The following is a 27,022-nucleotide window of genomic DNA, read 5'->3' as shown; positions in this document are numbered from 1 at the left end:
CCCAATTACCCCGTCTTTAATATTTAGCCCAACATCATGATTACTTCGATTTAAATAAGCATAATAATAACTTAGCTACGAGATATTAATTTAAAAAGGTTGAACATAACTTACAATGAGTATTAATAGCGTAGCGTTACACGGACAGAGTTTCGACTTACAAAACCTTTAAAACATTCCTTACAATAACCCAATTATTATTAAACTTAAATTAAAATTAAAATTATAATTATAAATATATATATTCTTTACAGAGGAAGAAAGAAAATTTAGGTGTATATTACTCGTCGAATTCGTTGGCTATTTATAGGACCTGACCAGCATTTAGCTGCCATACGATCGCATGGAAATTGTGCTTCCAGCCATGCGATCGCATGGCCCCCTGGGACAGCTCACAATCTTTTGTTTTCTTGTTTGCCGACGGTTTTTATTTTAATATATAAATAATATATATATATATATATATATATATATATATATATATATATATAAATATATATATATATATATATATATATATATATAATTTATAGAATTATTTATATATTATATTATATTCGTGTGTATAGTTGATTTGTAATTTTAGCTACGTTGCGTCGCGCGTTGATAGTTGGTTCATGTCCCGGTTCCGGATTTTCGAACGTCCTTGCGTACAATTTAATATCTTGTACTTTGCGTTTCGCGGCTCGTACTGTTGTAATTTCTAGACGTTTCTCATCAATAATTTGAACCACTTTGATTGCACTTTGTACTTTTTAGCTTTTTGGTCGTTTGCGTCTTCAAATCGTCGAATCTGTCTTTTGTCTTCACCTTTTATTATTTAAACGAATATCACTTGTAAATAGAACAATTGCAACCAAAAGCTTGTCTTTCTTGAAGGATAATGCTATGAAATATATGTTCGCTTTTAGCATTATCATACACCCTGTTACAACTAAAAAAAAAAGGAAAAACAAGACACACAAAAAATGCAAAATATTTTTGGTCCCAGCTGTGCAATCTTCACGGGTGCGAGCAGTTACCTAGCGGTCGCGAGATTATACCAGCTGGAAAAAAAATCCATTTTATTAAAAAAAAAATTTGTATCTTTAAGGGTTTTCAATTTTTTAATTTTCAAAAAAAATAAAAATAACGAAACACTCAAAACTAAAAAATAAAATATACAAATGGAAAAATATACAGACTCTACAAACATACATGTGCGTGTTTATTAACCACTCGTGCACTCGATTCGCTTCTGCAACTATCGATCATATTTTTCAGTATCACTCAAGTCTTCCTAAAACTCTCTCCCAAAACCTTCAACAACACATCCCTTCTTCTCACAACATTGTTGTGATGACCCGGGAATTTCCGACTAAATTTAAACTTAATCTTTATATGATTTCGACACGAGAAGAAAGTCTGTTATGTTGAGTCTCAAAAATTTTGAACTGTTTTATGAAATCATTTGACTTAGACTACTCCCGACGATTCACGAACAATTGTGTGTAAATAAATATGTATATTTATATATATACATATATATATATATATATATATATATATATATATATATATATATATATATATATATATATATATATATATATATATATATATATATATATATATATATATATATATATATATATATATATATAATGTATGTATTATAAAATATATAAAATGTATAAATATTAAATATTCAATATATGTTATTATACATTAAATAATTATTAGATAATACAAAATTAATAATATGTAATATTAATATATTAAATGTAATTACAAGTTAAAACGTAGTTGCTTTTATAATAATATTATCACTTTCAGTATTAATATTAATATTAATATTACTATCATTATTTTAAAAACTATGATTATCAAAATAAAGATTTTATATATAAATATTATTATAAGAAAAACTAAAAGTATAATTTAGTTATGATTGAAATATCACTAGTTATTATTATTATTAAAAATTTCATTGTTTATATTGTTATTAACAATTAACATTATCCCCATTACTAATACTATTTATTCTTTATCATTATTTTTATAAGTATTATTATAAAAACTATCAGTTATATTATTATTACTAATATTATTATTATTATAATTATTATTATTATTATAATAATTATGATTCTAGTTATTAATATGATTATTATTATTATTAGTATCATTTTGATATTATTAATTAATACCCTTATTATTAGTTCTATTATTATTATTAATTATTTAACAGTATTACAATTATTAAAAATTAATTACAAAGATTAAGTTAATAAATATATAGAATCAGATACATAGATCGAATTCAGTGTCCATCTCCATCAAACTATATGTAACTCTTGTTTTTTTTTATCTCAAATCTGTTAGGCGTCGGTATCAAATTATCAATAAATACAAATGCAGTTGCATATCCCAATCAAGTGCCGGCTTTTTCCTGATTTCCGTGATTTTATGTTAACATGTGAGCTGTAAAGAGTAATATCACCATCGTGTGGGTACCAGGAGGATTATAATCGATTAATTCTAATTCCCTCTGTAAATAATATATATACAAATACATAAAATATATAGATCACAAAAAAATTCAAAAGTGCAGTCTTCTGTTTCGATATCCATCAAACCACCCTCCACTGCTTTCCTTTCAATCACCCAAATAGCCTTACCTTCGCTAAAAACTGTTGTCTTTAACTTATATTTTTTTTCTTTCATTCGACCACTGCTACTCAACTTTTAAAATTTAAAACGCGAACAATAAAGATAATGATGATGGAAGTTTATGAGGTCCTGCTGCAGCTTCAACCCACCATCGTGCCACTATTTCGAAACACATACAAACATCACCATCATCGTGGTATCCACTACTTTTGTTTCCACGCTTCCTCTTCCATCTTCCTTATATATTTTCGACAGGAATCTCATTTTAAACCTGCAACGTAGCATATATCATAGCCCTGCGAAAGGAGAGGTATTAGAAAAATGGGTTGAGCATAGTTTAAAGTGACGAAAACGGGTATTATATATATTTACAGTTTAAGTTATAAAGTAAATATATTAAAGCTTCTTTTAATCTAGCATGGCCGACACTAATGCTCATTGAGCTGTTTCTTGTTCTATTTTAAAATGAAACCCACCCAAATGGACCCTATTCGATTATAGTAATGGGGTACTCGATTAAACTCATTGGACTGCTTTCCTTTTTGACTTGGATCCTTTTTATACTTTCAATTGATTGATTGAATATTATGAGGAACGTGATTTATGATGGTAACGGTATTAAACAATAGATAAAGATGATCTTAGATTTAAAAACATGATGATAATGTTTAAAAAGGAAAGATTATTTGTTAGCTGCTTTTCGATGGTTTACAGCTAGATACATGCACCGACACATATTTTTTTATTTTTTTTGTCTATCACTTTATTCAAATTTCGCAAAGGCCATTTAAAATACCATGGATTTTTTTTTTCGTTTGTGAAGCTTGGGTCGAGAGTTGTAATTGTTAATTGGACAGAAGATAGTGGATTACAACTAGTGGAAAAAATAAATAATTAGGAAAGGGGCCGTGAGGAGTAAAGAAATAAAAGGGGTCGAGTAAATTTTTTTTGTGGGACAAACCATACATCACTTGGCCGACCAAATTGAACTAGGGGATTTAAGTCACATTTTTTTTAACTTGATAAAGATAAACAATGATGGTGATGTGATGATGAGGTGACCTACGGGTTTATGTTGATGAAGGCATTTCGATGATGAAGAAATGGAGGAGATGGTCACGAATGATGTTAACAAAAGACGATAAAATTGTTGAGTTGTCGTGGATGCTGCTGTGTTAGATGTTGAGTGGACAAAAGTGCAGAGATGTATAGAAGGGAGTTGAGTTCTATATGAATCACGTTTTTAGCTTTGTGTTAATAGGATACCCATTATCGAATTCACCACTTCACCCTAATCAAATACATACGTATAATGTATATGAGCTCTCTCTAATGTTAGAAGACATTATGTTTCACAATAAGAAGATGAAGATGATTGGGTTTTGTTTAATGAAGAAGAAGTCAGATGATATCGGGTTAAATATATTTATGTGGTGTTTTAAACCAGAAATGAATGGACAGAGTAATGGTCTAAGGGAATGTCGGGTTAGCGGGAGGTCGCGGGTTCCAACCCGGACTTGGGCATTTTTGTTAAGGGCTACTTCTTTGAGGTAGTATTTCTATTACCATTACTATTATTATTATCGTATCATTTTTAGTATTAACATAAGTATTATTATTATTAATATTATCATTTTATGAATTAATAGAATATGTATCATTATTATTATGATTATCATTTTTATTATTAGTACTATTATTACTAAGTATTATAAATATTATTGTTATTACTATTATTACCATTACTATTATCATTATCATCATTATTACATTTAATATTAAAATTATTTTTTTTAACATTATTATTACTATTATCATTATTTGTATTACTAATATTACCATTAGTAGTACTATTACTATTACAACAAATATTATTTATGTAAAATATAATCATTACATATAACATAACTATATTAGCAATTTTTTTTATTATTTTTCTAATGTATATAAAATAAATCTAGCTAATTAAATTATTAATGAAACACATAATTAAAATAACAATTAAATCACTAATAATATATAATTTTGTTCGATTACCATTATATGTGTTAATATATATATAAATGTTATAGGTTCGTGAATCCGAGGCCAACCCTACTTTTGTTCAATGTCGTCATATGTATTTTTACTACAAAATAAAGTATGGTGAGTTTCATTATTTCCCTTTTTATATATATTTTTGGGCTGAGAATATATGCAATATTTTAATAACTATTTTTCAATATTTATATGCGTGAGTTTCATTTGCCCTTTTTACCCTTTACATTTTTGAGCTGAGAATACATGCAAATACTTTATTAACTGTTTTATAATATTTATATGCGTGAGTTTTCATTTACCTTTTTACCCTTTATATTTTTGGGCTGAGAATACATGCGCAATTTTTATAAATGTTTTACGAAATAGACACAAGTAATCGAAACTACATTATATGGTTGAATGATCAAAATCGAATATGCCCCTTTTTATTAAGTCTGGTAACCTAAGAATTAGGGAACAGACACCCTAATTGACGTGAACTCTAAAGATAGATCTATCGGGCCCAACAAGCCCCATCCAAAGTACCGGATGCTTTAGTACTTCGAAATTTATATCATGTCCGAAGGAGGATCCCGGAATGATGGGGATATTCTTATATGCATATTGTGAATGTCGGTTACCAGGTGTTCAATCCATATTAATGATATTTTTGTCTCTATGCATGGGACGTATGTTTAAAAGAAATGGAAATATAAAATCTTGTGGTCTATTAAAATGATGGAAATAATTATTTATGTTAAACTAATGAACTCACCAACCTTTTGGTTGACACTTTAAAGCATGTTTATTCTCAGGTACTAAAGAAATCTTCCGCTGTGCATTTGCTCATCTTAGAGATATTACTTGGAGTCATTCATGACATATTTCAAAAGACGTTGCATTCGAGTCGTTGAGTTCATCAAGATTATTATTAAGTCAATTATAGTAAGATATATTATGAAATAGTATGCATGTTGTCAACTTTCGATGTAATGAAAGATTGTCTTTTCAAAAACGAATGCAATGTTTGTAAAATGTATCATATAGAGGTCAAGTACCTCGCGATGTAATCAACTGTTGTGAATCCTTTATAATCGATATGGACTTCGTCCGGATGGATTAGGACGGGTCCTTTCAGTTGGTATCAGAGCGGTGGTCTTAGCGAATCAGGTCTGCATTAGTGTGTATAACTGATAAGTCGTTAGGATGCATTAGTGAGTCTGGACTTCGACCGTGTCTGCATGTCAAAAGTTTTGCTTATCATTTCTAGTCGGAAATCATCTGCTTATCATCCTTAGGAAATTACCTGCTTATCATTCTTAGTCTAGACACATCTTACTACAATGATTGCATGAATAGTGTATAGACAAAATTCGTATCTTAGCGTATCTGCTAATTCATATCTTAGCATATCTGTTACTGTAGATTTTGCCTGACAACTTCCGTAGATTCCTCCGTAACTTATGGGATTTTAGTATTATATATGCATATATAAATTATGTGTTGCAGGGTACTAATTTACATCCTATAATCTAATTCTTATCGAAAATCCTTCATCTGATCGTACGAGATGAATCCCTCAACCAGTTCAAGTTCCTCGAATTCCGACAACTATTCTGATATGGAAACACACTTGAGCTTCGAAAGCAGTATAACTGGAATGGATCAACAAAATCAGTCATCACCAATTCGGGATGAATTGGCGATGGGTTCGTAGTCGACTAAACCAACAGAGACAGGAAGAAAGCGATCCTTTCCTTTCCACCAACCGAATTTACCTCTTGGCGATGAACCTGAAACACTTACCGGTGAACCTGTTTGCAATACTATTTTCTCTCTCATTTCCCGAATATCTCGCCAAGATTATATTCTATCTAAAATTCTAAACCTTATTCATTCGCTCATTCTAACCGACAATCACCCCGGAATAATAGAAGAAATCAACAAACTTCGCGCTCGAAAAATAAATAGGGAGAATATGGTGCAAAATGTACCAGCTTCAGCAACATCACCGGCACCAACAGTACCATCAGTAACAACACTAGTACCATCAACAATCCATGCCTCAACATCTCATTCTGTACCTCGAGTATAATCATCGTTCTACATATCGTTCTACATCGATTATCTTCGTTCTTCATGACGATTAAGTAATCTTTAAATGTTTTAGAGATTATGCATTCTAGTTCTAACGGTAAACTAAATGAGTTTAATATCATATTAACTCAATGAATCCATGATTACATCTGAAGAAAATATATATGTATATATGTTTTCATAAAGATTGTAATTAAAAAAAATAAAAAATAAAAAAAATTTCTTTCGTACAAAGTGTTAATTGTGAAAATATTTTAACGGGTAGGTAATACCCGAGGAATATTCAGATTTCACATTAATAAGTTACAATGTACATTCTTCGAAGCTGATTCAACCGTCGTTTACTATCCTACTTACATCCACCGATATACAAATCTGTTCACCACAGAATAACCATATTCATCCAATTTCATATTTGGATTTTGATTTATCAGAATCCAACAAGTGGCATAATGAAGAAAACATTTGACAAAATAAAATTAGTTAGAAACAAACAAATTAACTATGAGGAATTTTGTTAAGAATTCACGCTAACTGTTCCTAGCTAACTGTTCCTAGCTACCTGATTACATTTTATTTATCGCAGTTTATTTATCACAATTTAATAATCGCAATTTAATTTATCGTCATTTAATTTCTGTTATTTACTTTACGCATTTAATTTATCGTCATTTAATTTCTGTTATTTACTTTACGCATTTAATTTATCTTCATTTAATTTCTGTTATTTATTTTACGCACTTTAAATATCGGGATACGTATACAAGGTTTTGACATATCATATCGACGCATCTATATATATATTATTTGGAATCACCATAGACACTCTATATGCAGTAATGATCGAGTTCTCTATACAGGGTTGAGGTTGATTCTCAAATAATATATATACTTTGAGTTGTGATCGAACCTGAGACATGTACATGGGTCACGATATTTATTAATTAATTCAAATATTATATATTAAACTATATATAAATTATTAGACTATTAACTGTGGACTATCGACTGTGGACTAATAGCATTGGACAATTAAAATGAATTAAAATATTGATTATAACATATGACACTAAACATTTATTCAAGTTTGCCACTTGATTTCATCTTAAACCTCATTTGTATCTTGACAATTACAATATGCGATTAAAACCTTTCATAATTCTTGAAAACACTTCAATCGATAGGATGAACCAACCGCACTCCATCTACGAAAGAAGAGATTGATGCATATAGTTATGCACCTGAAAACACTCAGAACCTGTGTAAACGTTTAACGCGTAGCTGTGCTAATTCCTTTAGCGTTATTATTACCGAAAATAACTTTGCAATCTCTTTCCAAAATAGCCAGTTTTGTCACAGCTTCAGCAAGTCAACTTCGAATTTTCATCCAGATTGGTCTTATTATAACTTTGATATATAAGTTTGCCTTTCGTCATCGTTACCGGGGAACCGTTTATATTCCTCCACATTAGCAGTAAACTTACCAGCAACTTCAATGAATCTGGACTTTCCGAAAAATCATTATATTCAGTGAAACCCCATCGTGTATTCATCTATACCCTGTAACAATAATTGCTATACTAATTACCGAGAATCAGCAATCAGTATTTCGAATCTCGTAACATTTCTACACCAATAGTTATATGTATACATATAACAATTATCTCCTAGAATTACGATCTTCAATTCTGAAATTTTAAAAAGCACCCAGCCTACAAATCAATACATTGAACTTTGAAAAAGCTGAATGAAGCAGCAGAAACTGTAGGAAACTGTAAATGACTTTAAATCGTCGGAAGTTTGATGATAAAGAATAGTATGTTGGAAAAGCTCAGAAAAATTTGAAACTGAAAAACTGATTGAGCAAACTACGAAGGAGTCTCTGAACAAATCACAAGGACTAAACCTGTACATTAAGAATCCTGATGATTCTGTTTCTGATGAAATCTTTAGCGAATGCCTTGCTTCTGACTCCAAACTCTTGCGGGCAAAATTTTTTCACCATCCTTCGATATTAGAAATTCCAAGATATCATCGTATCTTTCATTATAAATATCCTCCATATTTCTGAAGATATTTTCATAACTATTCTTATCTGAAATCATTAATCTCTTCGTGCTATCAGTGTTACATCATATAGAAACTGTTAGTTTCTATATTCTGTAAACTTTCGAGCTTAAAATATGAATGTTATTGAAGTAATGTTGGAAACTGATGCACGAGTTAGTATAATATAATGACACTTGATCAACGTGATTATATTACAGTAAGTCATGCTGAGTTTCTAATGGGACGTGATGATTCACAGATCATAATGTCATCATGTGCCATGTTACATAACTCTTTCATTCTACTTAACCTCCGAACATATCAAGAAGATATATTCTTGATAGTTCTATCTCCCGTGATTTCCGGTAATCTACAAATCAAATCATGCTATTACGTTCTTTCTTATTTAGAACATTAAGTTCATTCGAAACTCCATACTTATGAATTCTGGACCATTACTAGCTTTACTAGAGGTCGAGAAGAGAATAAAAAGGCAAAGAGATCCAAAATATAAGAGAAAATATAAAAAAAAAACCAATAATAACACGGAACTCACAAACCGTGGATATTAATACGAATAGCAATATAAAGACATGGATAGAATTAAGAATAGTATCACCCCAAGGTAACGGTAGGAGTGAACAGATTCTTCTGGTGGAAGATTGAAAAGAAGGATGATAGAAATGATAATTAGGAAAATATCAAGGATTAGAACGGGATTAAGCATTTCAAAATCTTTTGGATGTATGAATTAAGAAAGAAAGTATTGAAATGGTGAAAGTAATGGAACGGAAGAAGTTGGTTTATAGTGAAAATATCCGACAGAGCAATCAGGACTGATGACCGCATTTAGTTAAAGAGATCCTAATTTTCTTAAATTCTGAAGAATCAAATCTTATATAGATTTTGAAGATTATCTTTTAGATCCCTTGAATTTTAGAATTCAACCACGACTACGTCAAAAGTTATGATACAACTTATTTTATCAACCATGATTATGTCATTGGTTAAGACGAACCTGCTTTTACTCATTTCATTTTTTTTTTGTGATAGCTTCACTCGTACTCTTCAAATAATCGAATCGTTTTATCTTCATTACTCAATAATGATAAAACTTTATTTATCAACTTATATTCGTCATGAAAACATTTTTATTGTTAACCATGACCACCTCGCTCAAATTTCGGGACGAAATTTCTTTAACGGGTAGGTACTGTGATGACCCGGGAATTTCCGACTAAATTTAAACTTAATCTTTATATGATTTCGACACGAGAAGCAAAGTCTGTTATGTTGAGTCTCAAAAATTTTGAACTGTTTTATGAAATCATTTGACTTAGACTACTCCCGACGATTCACGAACAATTGTGTGTAAATAAATATGTATATATATATATACATATATATATATATATACATATATATATATACATATATATATACATATGTATATATATATATATATATATATATATATATATATATATATATATATATATATATATATATATATATATATATATATATATATATATATATATATATGAATACTATACATAAGTAATGTATGTATTATAAAATATATAAAATGTATAAATATTAAATATTCAATATATGTTATTATACATTAAATAATTATTAGATATTACAAAATTAATAATATGTAATATTAATATATTAAATGTAATTACAAGTTAAAATGTAGTTGTTTTTATAATAATATTATCACTTTCAGTATTAATATTAATATTAGTATTACTATCATTATTTTAAAAACTATGATTATCAAAATAAAGATTTTATATATAAATATTATTATAAGAAAAACTAAAAGTATAATTTAGTTATGATTGAAATATCACTAGTTATTATTATTATTAAAAATTTCATTGTTTATATTGTTATTAACAATTAACATTATCCCCATTACTAATACTATTTATTCTTTATCATTATTTTTATAAGTATTATTATAAAAACTATCAGTTATATTATTATTACTAATATTATTATTATTATTATAATTATGATTCTAGTTATTAATATGATTATTATTATTATTAGTATCATTTTGATATTATTAATTAATACCCTTATTATTAGTTCTATTATTATTATTAATTATTTAACAGTATTACAATTATTAAAAATTAATTACAAAGATTAAGTTAATAAATATATAGAATCAGATACACAGATCGAATTCAGTGTCCATCTCCATCAAACTATATGTAACTCTTGTTTTTTTTTTATCTCAAATCTGTTAGGCGTCGGTATCAAATTATCAATAAATACAAATGCAGTTGCATATCCCAATCAAGTGCTGGTTTTTTCCTGATTTCTGTGATTTTATGTTAACATGTGAGCTGTAAAGAGTAATATCACCATCGTGTGGGTACCAGGAGGATTATAATCGATTATTTCTAATTCCCTCTGTAAATAATATATATACAAATACATAAAATATATAGATCACAAAAAAATTCAAAAGTGCAGTCTTCTGTTTCGATATCCATCAAACCACCCTCCACTGCTTTCCTTTCAATCACCCAAATAGCCTTACCTTCACTAAAAACTGCTGTCTTTAACTTATATTTTTTTTTCTTTCATTCTACCACTGCTACTCAACTTTTAGAATTTAAAACGCGAACAATAAAGATAATGATGATGGAAGTTTATGAGGTCCTGCTGCAGCTTCAACCCACCATCGTGCCACTATTTCGAAACCCATACAAACATCACCATCATCGTGGTATCCACTGCTTTTGTTTCCACGCTTCCTCTTCCATCTTCCTTATATATTTTCGACAGGAATCTCATTTTAAACCTACTACGTAGCATATATCATAGCCCTGCTAAAGGAGAGGTATTAGAAAAATGGGTTGAGCATAGTTTAAAGTGACGAAAACGGGTATTATATATATTTACAGTTTAAGTTATAAAGTAAATATATTAAAGCTTCTTTTAATCTAGCATGGCCGACACTAATGCTCATTGAGCTGTTTCTTGTTCTATTTTAAAACGAAACCCACCCAAATGGACCCTATTCGATTATAGTAATGAGGTACTTGATTAAACTCATTGGACTGCTTTCCTTTTTGACTTGGATCCTTTTTATACTTTCAATTGATTGATTGAATATTATGAGGAACGTGATTTATGATGGTAACGGTATTAAACAATAGATAAAGATGATCTTAGATTTAAAAACATGATGATAATGTTTAAAAAGGAAAGATTATTTGTTAGCTGCTTTTCGATGGTTTGCAGCTAGATACATGCACCGACACATATTTTTTTTATTTTTTTTTGTCTATCACTTTATTCAAATTTCGCAAAGGCCATTTAAAATACCATGGATTTTTTTTTTCGTTTGTGAAGCTTGGGTCGAGAGTTGTAATTGTTAATTGGACAGAAGATAGTGGATTACAACTAGTGGAAAAAATAAATAATTAGGAAAGGGGCCGTGAGGAGTAAAGAAATAAAAGGGGTCGAGTAAATTTTGTTTGTGGGACAAACCATACATCACTTGGCCGACCAAATTGAACTAGGGGATTTAAGTCACATTTTTTTTAACTTGATAAAGATAAACAATGATGGTGATGTGATGAGGAGGTGACCTACGGGTTTATGTTGATGAAGGCATTTCGATGATGAAGAAATGGAGGAGATGGTCACGAATGATGTTAACAAAAGACGATAAAATTGTTAAGTTGTCGTGGATGCTGCTGTGTTAGATGTTGAGTGGAAAAAAGTGCAGAGATGTATAGAAGGTAGTTGAGTTCTATATGAATCACGTTTTTAGCTTTGTGTTAATAGGATACCCATTATCGAATTCACCACTTCACCCTAATCAAATACATACGTATAATGTATATGAGCTCTCTCTAATGTTAGAAGACATTATGTTTCACAATAAAAAGATGAAGATGATTGGGTTTTGTTTAATGAAGAAGAAGTCAGGTGATATCGGGTTAAATATATTTATGTGGTGTTTTAAACCATAAATGAATGGACAGAGTAATGGTCTAAGGGAATGTCGGGTTAGCGGGAGGTCGCGGGTTCCAACCCGGACTTGGGCATTTTTGTTAAGGGCTACTTCTTTGAGGTAGTATTTCTATTACCATTACTATTATTATTATCGTATCATTTTTAGTATTAATATAAGTATTATTATTATTAATATTATCATTTTATGAATTAATAGAATATGTATCATTATTATTATTATTATCATTTTTATTATTAGTATTATTATTACTAAGTATTATAAATATTATTGTTATTACTATTATTACCATTACTATTATCATTATCATCATTATTACATTTAATATTAAAATTATTTTTTTTTAACATTATTATTTCTATTATCATTATTTGTATTACTAATATTACCATTAGTAGTACTATTACTATTACAACAAATATTATTTATGTAAAATATAATCATTACATATAACATAACTATATTAGCAATTTTTTTTTATTATTTTTCTAATGTATATAAAATAAATCTAGTTAATTAAATTATTAATGAAACACATAATTAAAATAACAATTAAATCACTAATAATATATAATTTTGTTCGATTACCATTATATGTGTTAATATATATATAAATGTTATAGGTTCGTGAATCCGAGGCCAACCCTACTTTTGTTCAATGTCGTCGTATGTATTTTTACTACAAAATACAGTATGGTGACTTTCATTATTTCCTTTTTTATATATATTTTTGAGCTGAGAATACATACAATGTTTTAATAACTATTTTTCAATATTTATATGCGTGAGTTTCATTTGCCCTTCTTACCCTTTACATTTTTGGGCTGAGAATACATGCAAATGCTTTATTAACTGTTTTATAATATTTATATGCGTGAGTTTTCATTTGCCTTTTTACCCTTTATATTTTTGGGCTGAGAATACATGCGCAATTTTTATAAATGTTTTACGAAATAGACACAAGTAATCGAAACTACATTATATGGTTGAATGATCGAAATCGAATATGCCGCTTTTTATTAAGTCTGGTAACCTAAGAATTAGGGAACAGACACCCTAATTGACGCGAACTCTAAAGATAGATCTATCGGGCCCAACAAGCCCCATCCAAAGTACCGGATGCTTTAGTACTTCGAAATTTATATCATGTCCGAAGGAGGATCCCGGAATGATGGGGATATTCTTATATGCATATTGTGAATGTCGGTTACCAGGTGTTCAATCCATATGAATGATATTTTTGTCTCTATGCATGGGACGTATGTTTACAAGAAATGGAAATATGAAATCTTGTGGTCTATTAAAATGATGGAAATGATTATTTATGTTAAACTAATGAACTCACCAACCTTTTGGTTGACACTTTAAAGCATGTTTATTCTCAGGTACGAAAGAAATCTTCCGCTGTGCATTTGCTCATCGTAGAGATATTACTTGGAGTCATTCATGACATATTTCAAAAGACGTTGCATTCGAGTCGTTGAGTTCATCAAGATTATTATTAAGTCAATTATAGTAAGATATATTATGAAATAGTATGCATGTTGTCAACTTTCGATGTAATGAAAGATTGTCTTTTCAAAAACGAATGCAATGTTTGTAAAATGTATCATATAGAGGTCAAGTACCTCGCGATGTAATCAACTGTTGTGAATCCTTTATAATCGATATGGACTTCGTCCGGATGGATTAGGGCGGGTCCTTTCAATTGTCACATCACAGTCATTCCACAAAAAATTACTTGCAAGCATACAGAGTGGTAATTAATTTACTCCCTCCGTCTCAAGAAAATTGTTCTTTTGGATTTTTTTAAAGTCAATTTATTAAGTTTTGACTTTAAATATTTGTTAGTTTTGCTATTGAATATTTAATGAAATTTATATGAATAGATTGATTTTCAAATGTGTTTTCATTTAGTATAATTTTCATTCGATATTATATAACCCAAGAATATATATATATATATATATATATATATATATATATATATATATATATATATATATATATAGCGGTAGGATCAATGGGGAAGTAACCAATCGGGGGAAGCAAATTTTTTTTTTTCGTTTTTTGAAAAAACTTTATTCACGAACATTATATATTGGATGAAAATATGAACATTTAATAAAGACACTTTGTGATAAATGTTTTTACTTTGACGGGAAAACGCTCGAAGAAGTAATTTATAACAATTATCGTGTTTTTTGAGCGTATGTTGATGTTTTAGATATTAGGGTTTATAGGGTTTAGATATTAGGGTTTAGAAATTTAGGGTTTAGGGTTTAGATTTAGGATTTAGATTGAGTTTTTAACACGAACGGTTTAGAGTTTAGGGTATAGGGTTTAGGGTTTGGTGTTTTGGGTTTATTCCATAAACCCGAAACACCAAACCCTAAACTCTAAACTCTAAATCGGGCTAAATTTTACTTCACAAAACATGGAAAAAAAAACGTTCACATTCTTTACGAACAATATTATCTTGAATGTTATTTTTGTCGATCGTTTTCCCGCCTAAATAATAAAATTCATCACGAAGTGTCTTTTCTAAATGTTCATATGTTCGTGTGATCTTGATGCCGGAAAAAAAAATTTCAAAAAAAACGAAAAAAAAATTTGCTTCCCCCTGCTTCCCCCCAATTGGTTACTTCCCCATTGATCCTATCAAGGGGGAAGTAACCAATCGGGGGGAAGAAATTTTTTTTTTTTCATTTTTTGAAAAAACTTTGTTCACGAACATTATAGATTGGATGAAAATATGAACATTTAATAAAGACACTTTGTGATAAATGTTTTTATTTTGGCTGGAAAACGCTCGAAGAAGTAATATATAACAATTATCTTGTTTTTCGAGCGTATGTTGAGGTTTTAGATATTAGGGTTAATAGGGTTTAGATATTAAGGTTTAGAAATTTAGGGTTTAGATTTAGGGTTTAGATTTAGGATTTAGATTGAGTTTTTAACACGAACGGTTAAGAGTTTAGAGTTTAGGGTTTAGGGTTCGGTGTTTTGGGTTTATGGAATAAACCAAAACACCAAACCCTAAACTCTAAATCGGGCTAAATTTTACTTCACAAAACATGAAGAAAAAAAACGTTCACATTCTTCACGAACAATATTATCTTGAATGTTATTTTTGTCGATCGTTTTCCCGCCTAAATAATAACATATCGCCTCCAAATCCTATCAATTCCGATCAACTCCGTCATATTCCGATCGTCATTTAAAGGTCAGTCGTTCTCCATTCATCTAAAAATGACCAAAGCTAATGAAACTTTCGTAGAGAATGTAGAGTCCAACATAGGCCAGAAAAACATCGACCACTTAGTTAAGCAATACCCCCCTCTAGCGGGTTACAATCCGGTACCACCACTGCCTAGCCAGCGAGCCCATCAACCACCAGAGAATAAGGTGGCGATCTACGAACATGCTTTTAAGCATGGTAATTTTAGGGTTCCACCCTCCGACTTCTTTTTAGGCGTACTAGATCATTTCAAAGTAGGGCTAGGGCAATTGCACCCGTATGCTATAGGCAAAATCGTTCTATTCGAGATGTGGTGTGTTGCACTCAACACAGTACCATTGGTGAAGGTTTTTTGCCACCTATTCCGCTTAGCCAGCCACCATAAATCTTGGTTCACCTTCTTCGCACGCCAAAATTTCACAAAAACCCCGAAATCGAATGCGGGAAGTTGGAAAGAAACTTTTTTCTTCGTCGACCAGACCGTAGTAGGCACTGGCTTCCCGCAGACGCTCATTTGGTGCGAGAAGGTAGAAAAAGATGTGAACAAGATGCCAGCGTTGGATGACGAGGAGAAAAAGTTGTTGAAGCAGTGCGTCAACGCACAACTGGTGCACCGTTCGTATGGTAATGTTATGCTGCGGTTGGGGAAGATCTCCGCGTATTGGCCTTGGGAGGATGTGCGGCCGGCCATAGTTAGCCCCGATGGAAAGGGTAGGAATAGCATAAACGCGTACTTACATAAATTTTTGTATATTTTCTAACGCAGGCGTTTATTGTTTGCAGAGATGAGGATGAAGAAGGTGCTTACCGCGGAGGAGATTGCTGGGATCTCTTTCCGCAAGAAGGATGTGGACAAACAGCTAGAGCAGGCAGCTGCTAGTGAACATGTGGAGGAAACGCCGGCGGAGTCAGGCAATAAACGCAAGGCGGCTGGGACGTCCGAGGCTCAGAAGAAGAAGAAGATGACTCCTAAGCAGCTGGAGGACATGCGCAACGACAATTTTGTTGCCATCGAGCCGCGGTCCGCAGACCTACCTCCCCCCATTAATGGTGAGCGTTTATTTTTTCGCATGTATACCGCGTAGAAAAATCTGCGTACTAATCTGAGTATTTTGCAGAGCATGTGGAGGAGACGCAGCCAACAACACCGCGGGTCAACCCCGAGCTGGAGGCCACTGCCACATCCAAAGACAAGGCGATACCCGTCGAGTCTGAGTCTACATTACCTCCTCCGCAAGGCAGCTTCCGTGTTGCCAACCTCCGCCAACTTTGCCAGTCCTCTGCAGAAAATGCTGCGGAGCAATCTGCATTCTTGCAGCAAATCTTCCCAGCAGAGTTCCGCGAGCAACTGGCCGCGCTGCCGTTTAACCAGGCGCTCAAAGCCTTTGTCTAGAACGGGCTGGTATTCTTTGGGATGTTTGCGGATCAAGCCCGTCGATCCTCCAGCCTATACGATGTTGCACTGCGCAAAGAGGTGGAGTTGGGTTTGCTGCAGGCGGGTGTAGATCAGGTCAAGAAGGACAGGGACGCTGCTGAGGAGGCCCGCAAAGCTTTTGAATTGACTGCGGCCGAAACCAAGACCCTCTTGATTCAAGAAAGAAAAAAGAATCAAGAGCTTGTGGGTGCGGTTGATCAGGCAAAGGGGGAAACTGAGCGAGTGAGGCTGGAGTTGGAAAAGGTGACGAGGGAGAGGGACGATGCGGTTACCAACCGCGAGCTGGCCGAGGCAGATATGATAAAGCTGCGTACCGCACTCCCCGCAATTGCGCAGAAAGTGATGGACTCCGAGCCCGTGTCCGACCGGTTTAATGCCTATGTCGATGCGGTCAAGGACCATGAGGTGAACAAGGCTGTGCGGGAAGTGATCCAGGCATGCGGCCTAACTCCACCGTTCCCCGACATTGTCCAAAAGAAATTAAAGGAGGGAACGGCCGCGGCGCTGCTGGAGGCGGAAGAGGAAATCAAGTCCATCCCTATCCCTTTGATCAATGCGTTTGCGGCTGACCCGACGATGCCGCTTGATGGGTTTTTGAAGGAGGATTACTAGAGTAGTTTGTGCCGTAAGCCCTAATCTTAGGCAGGTAATTGTAAATGTATTTTGGAGCCCTAAGTCCCATGTTGGGCAGGCATGTGAAACAATTACTTATGTAATAATTTATTTGGATGTGTATATATGTTTGTCTGTTATGCATGCGTGATGTCCTTGTTTATATATCGCGAATCAAAAAAAATTATGAACCGCATGCGCATGCGCATAGTTAACCACAACTTATGCGTATGCGGATGGTACTGCGTAAAATAAACCAATATTTTAACTTACCTTTAATAATTTAGACTCAAAAGCTACTGCGCTATTGCTTTGTCATGTACTAGAGGTGCACTATTAGTTGTATGGTAAGCAAACGCAACTAAAAACAAACCAATGTTTTTATGCTTAGGAGTTCCTCAAGCAAACCAATGCGAGAGCGATTACGCACAAGCAAACCAATGCTTGTATTTTTTTTTTTAAAGTCGACTTTGCAGCCATCTAGTCTGCGTGGCGCTTGGCTAGGGGAAAACCAATTCCCTTCGCCTGCCGTTATTGTCTAGCCTTGTAACCAAACAGGCTTCTGCCGCACGGGGGCTAGAGGACACCCCTTAAGTAGGCAGGAACCGCATACAAAAAATATAAATGGACAACAAAAGTAGGCGCATGTAATTATTTTTATTTGGCATTAATTATGATTACAACTGCGACATATCCGAAAGGATGAAAAATACAAAAAATAATGTGCTAAACAAATTGGAGTGATCAAGTCCATCTAGCTACATGTAACATTTTTTCAATAACGTCGCATGCCAAGTGCGTTTCACAGGTTTGCCATCTAATGTCTCTAGATCGTATGCCCCGGTGTTGCTTGCTTTTGCTACCCTGTATGGGCCCTCCCAACGAGGTCCCAGTTTCCCAGTATCTTCCGCATGACTTGCATCGTTCTGGCGCCAAACCAAATCACCGCACTTATAAGTGCGTGAACGCACACGCTGATTGTAATACTTTGCGATTTTCTGCTTGTTATTTGCTTCGTTAACAGCCGCAGAGAGTCTGCGTTCTTCAAGCAGATTAAGATTTTCCCTCAGAGCTTCAGAGTTATTTTGCTCATCAAAGTTTTGTATGCGGAACGTTGGTACCCCAATCTCTGCGGGTACAACAGCTTCTGACCCATAAACCAAACTAAACGGAGTCTCACCAGTGCTTGCTTTGGGTGTGGTTCTATGCGCCCATAAAACCTTTGGAAGCTCATCCACCCAACCAACGCGGTCATGACCCAACCTTGCCTTGATTCCAGCAACTATATCTCGGTTGGTAACTTCGCACTGGCCATTCGCCTGCGGATGCGCAACTGAAGTAAAAGTTTGCTTAATATTAAGCTCCGCACACCAACTGCGAAAAGGATCGCCGGCAAATTGTGTACCGTTATCACTAACAATTTCATTGGGTATGCCGAATCGACAGACAATGTCTTCCCATACAAAATTCCGCACTCTTTTCCCTGAAATTGTTGCCAGCGGTTTCGCTTCGACCCACTTCGTGAAGTAATCGATTGCAACAATTAAGAATTTGACATTTCCTGCGTGTGCAGAGTATGCGTAAGATAATGACGTAAGTAGCATATTTAGCAAATGAATGGCAATATTACCTTGGCCTTTGGGGAATGGTCCGACTATGTCGATCGCCCATTTGCAGAATGGCCATGGTGAGGAGACCGGTATCATTGGATGCGCAGGTGCCCTGCTGATAGGTGCATGTATTTGGCATGATTCGCATTGCTTGACAATACGCGCCGTGTCTGCGTACATAGTAGGCCAATAATAACCTAACCGCATGATTTTTGACACAATGGACCTGTGTCCCGAATGAAGGGCGCATGCACCCTCATGCACCTCGCGTATAACTTCCTCTGCCTCTTTCGGACCTATGCACCTTAAATGCGGTCCCAAATAGTTTTTTCGATACAAGACGTCACCCTCAAGGGCATAAAGCGGTGCCTTTGTGCGGACTTTCTTCGCATCAGAGGAGTCCGCGGGTGAAGTGCCGTCCCGTAAAAAAGCGATGATGGGCGTCATCCACGTTGGGCTTGATTCCTCAACCGGTGCCACTAGAGGCATCATGACAATAGATTTTGCGTTGAGTTCCTCTATTAGAATTTTCTTACCCATATGATCAAAAGCCAAGGCAGCTAGTTTGCTTAGCGCATCCGCCTTCTTATTTTGCCCCCGCATTACGTGCGATATTTGAAAAGCCTCGAACTGGTCAGCGAGATTATGAACAAGCGATAAATATTGCTGCATAGCAATGTCGTGCGCTTCGAAGTCTCCGCAGACTTGATTGCATACTAGCTTTGAATCCACGTAAGCGTGCAAGATTTTAACATTTAACTTATGCGCGATGCGCATACCTGCTAGCAGAGCCTCATACTCTGCTTCATTGTTTGTGACAGCAAAATTAAACCGCAGTGCGTACGTATGTTCCTCACCGCCTGGACCTGTCAAAATTACACCTGCGCCTGCGCCAGATGCGCTACACGCACCATCGGTGTATAATTCCCATGGTGATAGAACAGGTGCGGGCGGATCTTGATGTTCTGCTGACGCTTCGACATCCGCAGGTATTTCTGCTAGGTAGTCAGCAAGTATTTGACCCTTAACCGCACTGCGTGAAGAAAAGTTTATTTCATGTTCTCCCAATTCGACTGCCCACTTGGCCATTCGGCCAGAAATCTCGGGCTTGTACAGTACCTGAATGAAATAAAATGATTGCGTTAGTCAATGCGGTAACCCCGGTCATTGCCGCAAAGTAATCATGTACCAACCTGTTTGATTGGCTGATCAGTTAGAACCACAATCGGATGTGCTTGAAAGTATCGGCGCAAACGCCGCGCTGTATGGACAAGCGCATATACTAGCTTCTCTATTGGCGAGTAGTTTACTTCGCTTGATGTCAGCGTCTTGCTTACGAAGTAGACCGGCATTTGTGTCTGAGAAAACCTCAGCGTTAAAGTTCTGCGAAATAAATAATGCAAGTAAATTGATAGGTTACCTTTTCGCGGTCTGCGATGAGAACTGAACTGATTGCTTCCTTTGATGCCGCAAGGTACAGCGTTAACGTCTCCCCAGGGACTGGCGCAGTAAGTGTTGGTAACTCTGCAAGCACCTTTTTCATCTCCTGAAAGGCTGATTCTGCTTCCTGAGTCCAGACAAAATCCTTTTTCTTCAAACAGTTTTTCAAAGTGTTAAAGAATGGTAGCTGACGCTCTGCGGCTTTTGACAAAAACCGCGTGATTGCTGCGAGCTTCCCAGTGAGACTCTGCACATCTTTCTTTGTTTTCGGAGATGGTAAATTATCAATAGCTTCAATCTTTTTGGGATTAGCCTTGATACCCCGCGCTGTCACCACATGACCTAGAAACTTGCCTTCCTCCTCTCCAAAGCTACATTTAAGCGGATTAAGCTTTATGTTGATCATTCGCAGAGACGCAAACGTTTCTAGGATGTCTGCGAGCATGTCTTCTTCGGTGTTGCTTTTGATTACCAAGTCATCGACATACGCTTCAAGATTTCTGCCAATTTGAGGCTTGAATGCTGCGTCAATTACACGCTGATAGGTCGCGCCCGCGTTCTTCAAGCCGAAAGGCATCTTTGTGTAACAATAAATACCCTGCGGCGTATGAAAAGCAGTCTTGTCTTCGTCTTCCGCAGCCATTAGAATTTGGTGATAACCTTTGTATGCGTCCAGAAAGCACTTATATCTGAATCCAGACAAAGATTCAACCTTCCAGTCTATCTCCGGGAGAGGGTAATTGTCTTTAGGACATGCTTTGTTAATGTCTTTAAAATCAACGCACATTCGCCAGTTACCATCAGCCTTTTTCACCAACACCGGATTGGCAACCCATGTTTGATAACGCACTTCGCGTAGAATGTTTGCTTTGACAAGGTTGTCTACTTCTGCGCATAGCCAATCACTGCGGTCTAAAGCCATATGCCGCTTCTTTTGTCTAACAGGTGTGAGCGATGGATTAACATTCAATTTATGTTCCGCAATGTCCCACGGGAAACCTGTCATATCTGATTCGCGCCATGCGAAAACATCTGCGTTTGCGAACAATATACCATGTAACTTAGCCTTGGTTTCAGCTGATAAACCTGCGCCGATTTTTATACCCTTATCTGGATGCAAGCGATTAGCAATGACCGCACTGCTTGCAATCTGCTCCCCGACGCTAGGGATGTTAATTTGCACAACTGACGCACATATCTCAATCGTTTGATGTGACGCCATTGTGGCAACTCCTCCCTTAGTACGAAACTTAATCAAACCGTGCACTACCGAAGATATGATGTTAAAACGCCGTATGAAATTTCTTCCCAGTAGCGCATTATATCGCGAAGTCGAGCGAACCACATAAAAGTCAACTAATTCGTTCCTTATTAACTGCGGATTCTTGTCATCTTCGAGCTCTATTAATAACTCTATCCGTCCCACGGGCCATGAGCTTTCTCCGGAAAAACCAGACAGCGTGATATCAGACGGACGTAGTTGCGCCTTCACGTGTTCGGGAAGAAATTGATAGCAATGCTCGTACATAATGTCAATGCCGCTCCCAGTGTCGACATGCATGCGCTTGACCTGCACCCCGCAAGAAGGAATGCGGCACTTGATAATGATAGGTTCATTCACCCTGTCAATTGACATCACAGGAGGGAAAGTGATTGGAAGAAGTTCCCAATCCTGATGATCGTTATACTTTCTTCGCTGACCTAATTTCTCTGCGTCAACCATGTTAATGGTTAAATCAGCATTTTTGGCCTTATCCACTTTCTGCCACGCGAAGGTTTTAGTTTTTGACCCCTCTTCTGCGGCTTTCCCTTTATCTTTCTTTGGCGGTTTGAGGTGATCCAACTTACCCGCACGGAGCGCCTCCAGTACCCGTTCCATCAAGTTTTTACACCTATTCGTATCGTGCCCGTAATCATCGTGAAATTCACAATACTTTGTCTTATCCCGCTTACCAAATTCTGTAAGCGGAGTTGGGACCGCGAAGGTCGCGCATACTGGCTCCGTCGCCAAAATTTCTTTGGGCGTTTTGGATAAGCTTTTAAGAAGCGCATAGTTCTGATTGTTGATGCCGCGCTGATTATTGCTTCGATAATTGCCATTAGATCTCCCCTTTTCACTTCTGATAGGACCGCCACTATGGTAACGCCCGCGAGAATTATTTCCGCAGTTTTGATCTCGTGAGCGGTCATCATCATCCTTTTTTTTCATTTCGCGAGCTGCTTGTGGGAACATCGTTATCTTCGCCACTCCGCATATAATCGTGACATTCTTTAAGCGCCTCAGCGTAAGTTGTTGGCACCGTATGACGCAAACGCTTGACTAGCGTTGGGTGCCGTTCTGAATTGATGCCATGTATGAGTCCTGATATCTGTTGTTCTGGCTTGAGATCTGGAATGCGCAAACATTCATTAGTATACCTTGTGAGATACTCTCCCAAAGATTCCTTGGATTTCTGCGTAATATCATGGCATTCAATGTGAGTGCGCTTGCGTGGTCTTTGATTCTGATACTGCAATAAAAACTTTGTTCGCAGATCCATGAATCCGGCAATACTGCCCGCCGGGAGTTTATTGAACCATTCGCGAGCAATGCCCTGCAAGGTCATTGGAAATATTTGGCACGCAACCGGATCCACCCAACCTTGAGTGCGCATTGCACCCTCAAAGCGCTGTAAAAAGTCATCCGGATCGGACAAACCATTGTAAGTACCTAGCGTACCAGGTATCTTTGGTGCTGCTGGAAACGGATATGCAGTTATGTGCGGAGGAAATTTGTCAAAAGTAGTCGGTAGCTCGAAAGGTGGTTTAACAGGATCCCCCTTTAAACCCGCAAAGAAACGCCGCATCATGTCCTGAACGAAGTCAGGCTGCGAAAATAAGTGAACCATGTCAGGGGGTGCGGCCTGCATAAATTGCCCTGCAAGATTAGCCTGCCCCTGAATATTTTGCCAAGGTTGACCCTGCATCTGCGGATATACCCACGGCTGCGGTGTTGGAAAAGAGGGATTACTTGAAGATGCCGAATACACAGGTTGTAAGGGGAGCGAGACCTGTGGCGCAGATGCCTGCGAAAACTGAGGATACACACTCAAGAGCCCAACCGTTTGTGCTGTGCTTTGTTGTTGCGCTGTTATTGGCGCCCAATGAGAGTTTGCGTCTGGAATGACACCAAATCCCCAGCTGTTAAGTAACGCCTGCGCATCCGCAGGGGTTAAGAATTGAGAAACTGGGCGCGGTGGTTGCCAAGGTTGCAGGGGTGTAAACGACGAGTTTTGCTGAATAGTCTGCGTCTGCAGAGGTATCGAAACAGTGGTACTGTAAATAGGTACCTGGCCGCAGCAAACTACATGTGGTCCCATGGTTTCGCCACCAGCGTTTATCGGGATAACCCTTGGATCCACCGATGAAAAATCCAACCGCGTGGTTGTGACTGGTGAGTTTGCTCTTGGCGGTGTAACCCCATCCGGATATATCGGCTTAAACCGCTGAAAGGGTTCGCCGGATACAGGTGGGGGGTACATTGTGTACCCTACTTGAGAAGCCGCCTCCGTAGTCAAAACTGGCGTTTGCTGACTACCAGACGGCGCGTGTTGAATTGCTGTTTGAGTATGCTCCGATGATTCCTCGGAAGTCATGATACTGTTAAAAAGAAAAAATTCAAAAAATTCTGTAAATAGCGAATCATAATTCAAAACCTAAAAAGAAAGAACAATTAAACAGTTTTGAATTAATTCGACTCTCAATGAAAGCACCACTTGATCATGCATATTTTAACCGAGGGGTCTTAACATGCTTGCTCAACGTAAAGGAGGGGTTTAAGGATCTTAGAACGTGGCTCTCCGGTCCGGCTACCGTGAATAACCCTGGTCGACATGATGATGTCGGCGGGGTGGCCAAGTGATTAAGTCCACCTTCGATGACGTCCGTCGATCAGAAGGCCCCAAGCAAGGTTGTAGGTACCAGTTAATAAAGAACTAACCTGTTAACCTTTAGAAGATGATAGAGGATGTAAGTTACGTAGGATGTGTGGTAGAAGATGGCTACATAACGTGGTATGTTGCTAACGACGATTAGGGTTTGTATTTATAGGCAAACCCTAATTCTAGAACCGTCATAGGATAGTGATAATCGTTTCCATAACCATCTCCCCCGAATCACGGATATAATTATGGAAAAGATATTTGCTTGTTAGCTAAGCAACCGCCGTAAAGGGACCAGATACGGATCCGCATGCCGCATGACGCATGAGAGCACCCCGCATACGCACCATAGCGCATGCCCGTGTGTATGTTACATGCGCATGCGGGCTGCGGTATCATTAGAAATGATAGATCTTTAACAACTATGCTTTTTGGTGAAAATAGGTTTGTTGCAACTAATATTCCCAGTGATTTCTTGGTTCAGATTGGTGATGTTAGTTTCCATTTGCATAAGGTAAATTATTATTGTTATTATTATTATTATTATTATTATTATTATTATTATTATTATTATTATTATTATTATTATTATTATTATTATTATTATTATTATTATTATTATTATTATTAATTATTATTATTATTATTATTATTATTATTTATTATTTCGATTTTATTGAATTGGATGTTGAATTTAGCATAATCATCTTTTTGTGCCTTTTTTTCCCATGTGAACCAACCAAATTGTTAAGTATCCCCTGCTATCAAGAAGTGGAAAAATGAACAGAATCATATATGATTCAAGAGAAAACGATTTAAGCAAAGTAGCCATGGATGAAATTACCAGGTGGTGCAGATGCGTTTGAACTTTCAGCAAAATTCTGCTATGGAATTGCGGTTGATCTCAAGGCCACCAACATCTCGGGGCTTCGATGTCTAGCCGAATATCTTGAAATGACAGAAGATTTGGAAGAAGGAAATCTAATATTCAAAACTGAAGCTTTTCTAAGTTATGTAGTGTTGTCATCATGGAGAGATTCAATTGTTGTACTCAAAAGATTCAATTGAGGTCTAGCTACAGGTTATCAACCTATTGCCAATAAACTACCTAAAATGCAATACTACTGTAGCAAAATTATAAAAATATAATCTTTCGTTGAATCTTCATAGTTTGTGTTTTAAGGTGAACACAGACGCAAGTAAGATTATAAAGTGAATACAGCAAAATTTTCAAGTATATGTATACCATCTTCAAACAAAGTTATAACTGACAGGAGATCATAACAAGCAAAAACACAACACTCAAGGTCAATGAAGAATATGGCACAAAACAGTATGCAATTCTATGTTTAGTAACCACTAGAGATGCAGGGAGCAATGGATGGTAAAAATGATCCTTCTATGTCCTGCTCGCAAAATTCTCAAAGCAAAATAATTGGATGAACAAAATACACACATGCAGCATCATATATAGAACAACTAATCATGAATATATTATGTTATATTCATATTTAAACAGAAAACTGAAAAACTCGACAGCAAACTACCACAAAGCACTACATTGTTCATTATTAACCGATATTAACAGAGCTAATACAAAGTACATCTACCACAAGAAAAAACCTTACTTGAATAATTTATCAACCAGCCTTAACCTTTTCTTCGTTCACAACAGAAAGTATCGGCAAACTGTTGAGGAACTCATCCAATCCTTCAAAGAATCCATTACCTTCAATATTATCTTCATCCCCCTCCCCTTTACCTTGATTCTTTGAGGTCGTTTTCATGATAGCAGGCTCTTCACCTTCATTGTTATCGAACTCAACATTCAAATCCAACTTCCCCAATTCTTTCGATTGCAGCCTTCTTCTTGTATTAGCACCTTCATATGTATCTTTCTGGCTAGTCTCTACTTGTTGTACATTTGTATCTAACACT

The sequence above is a fragment of the Rutidosis leptorrhynchoides genome, chromosome 1 (assembly GCF_046630445.1).
Source record: "Rutidosis leptorrhynchoides isolate AG116_Rl617_1_P2 chromosome 1, CSIRO_AGI_Rlap_v1, whole genome shotgun sequence".
Taxonomy (NCBI): domain Eukaryota; kingdom Viridiplantae; phylum Streptophyta; class Magnoliopsida; order Asterales; family Asteraceae; genus Rutidosis; species Rutidosis leptorrhynchoides.
This window is presented reverse-complemented; position numbering follows the sequence as displayed.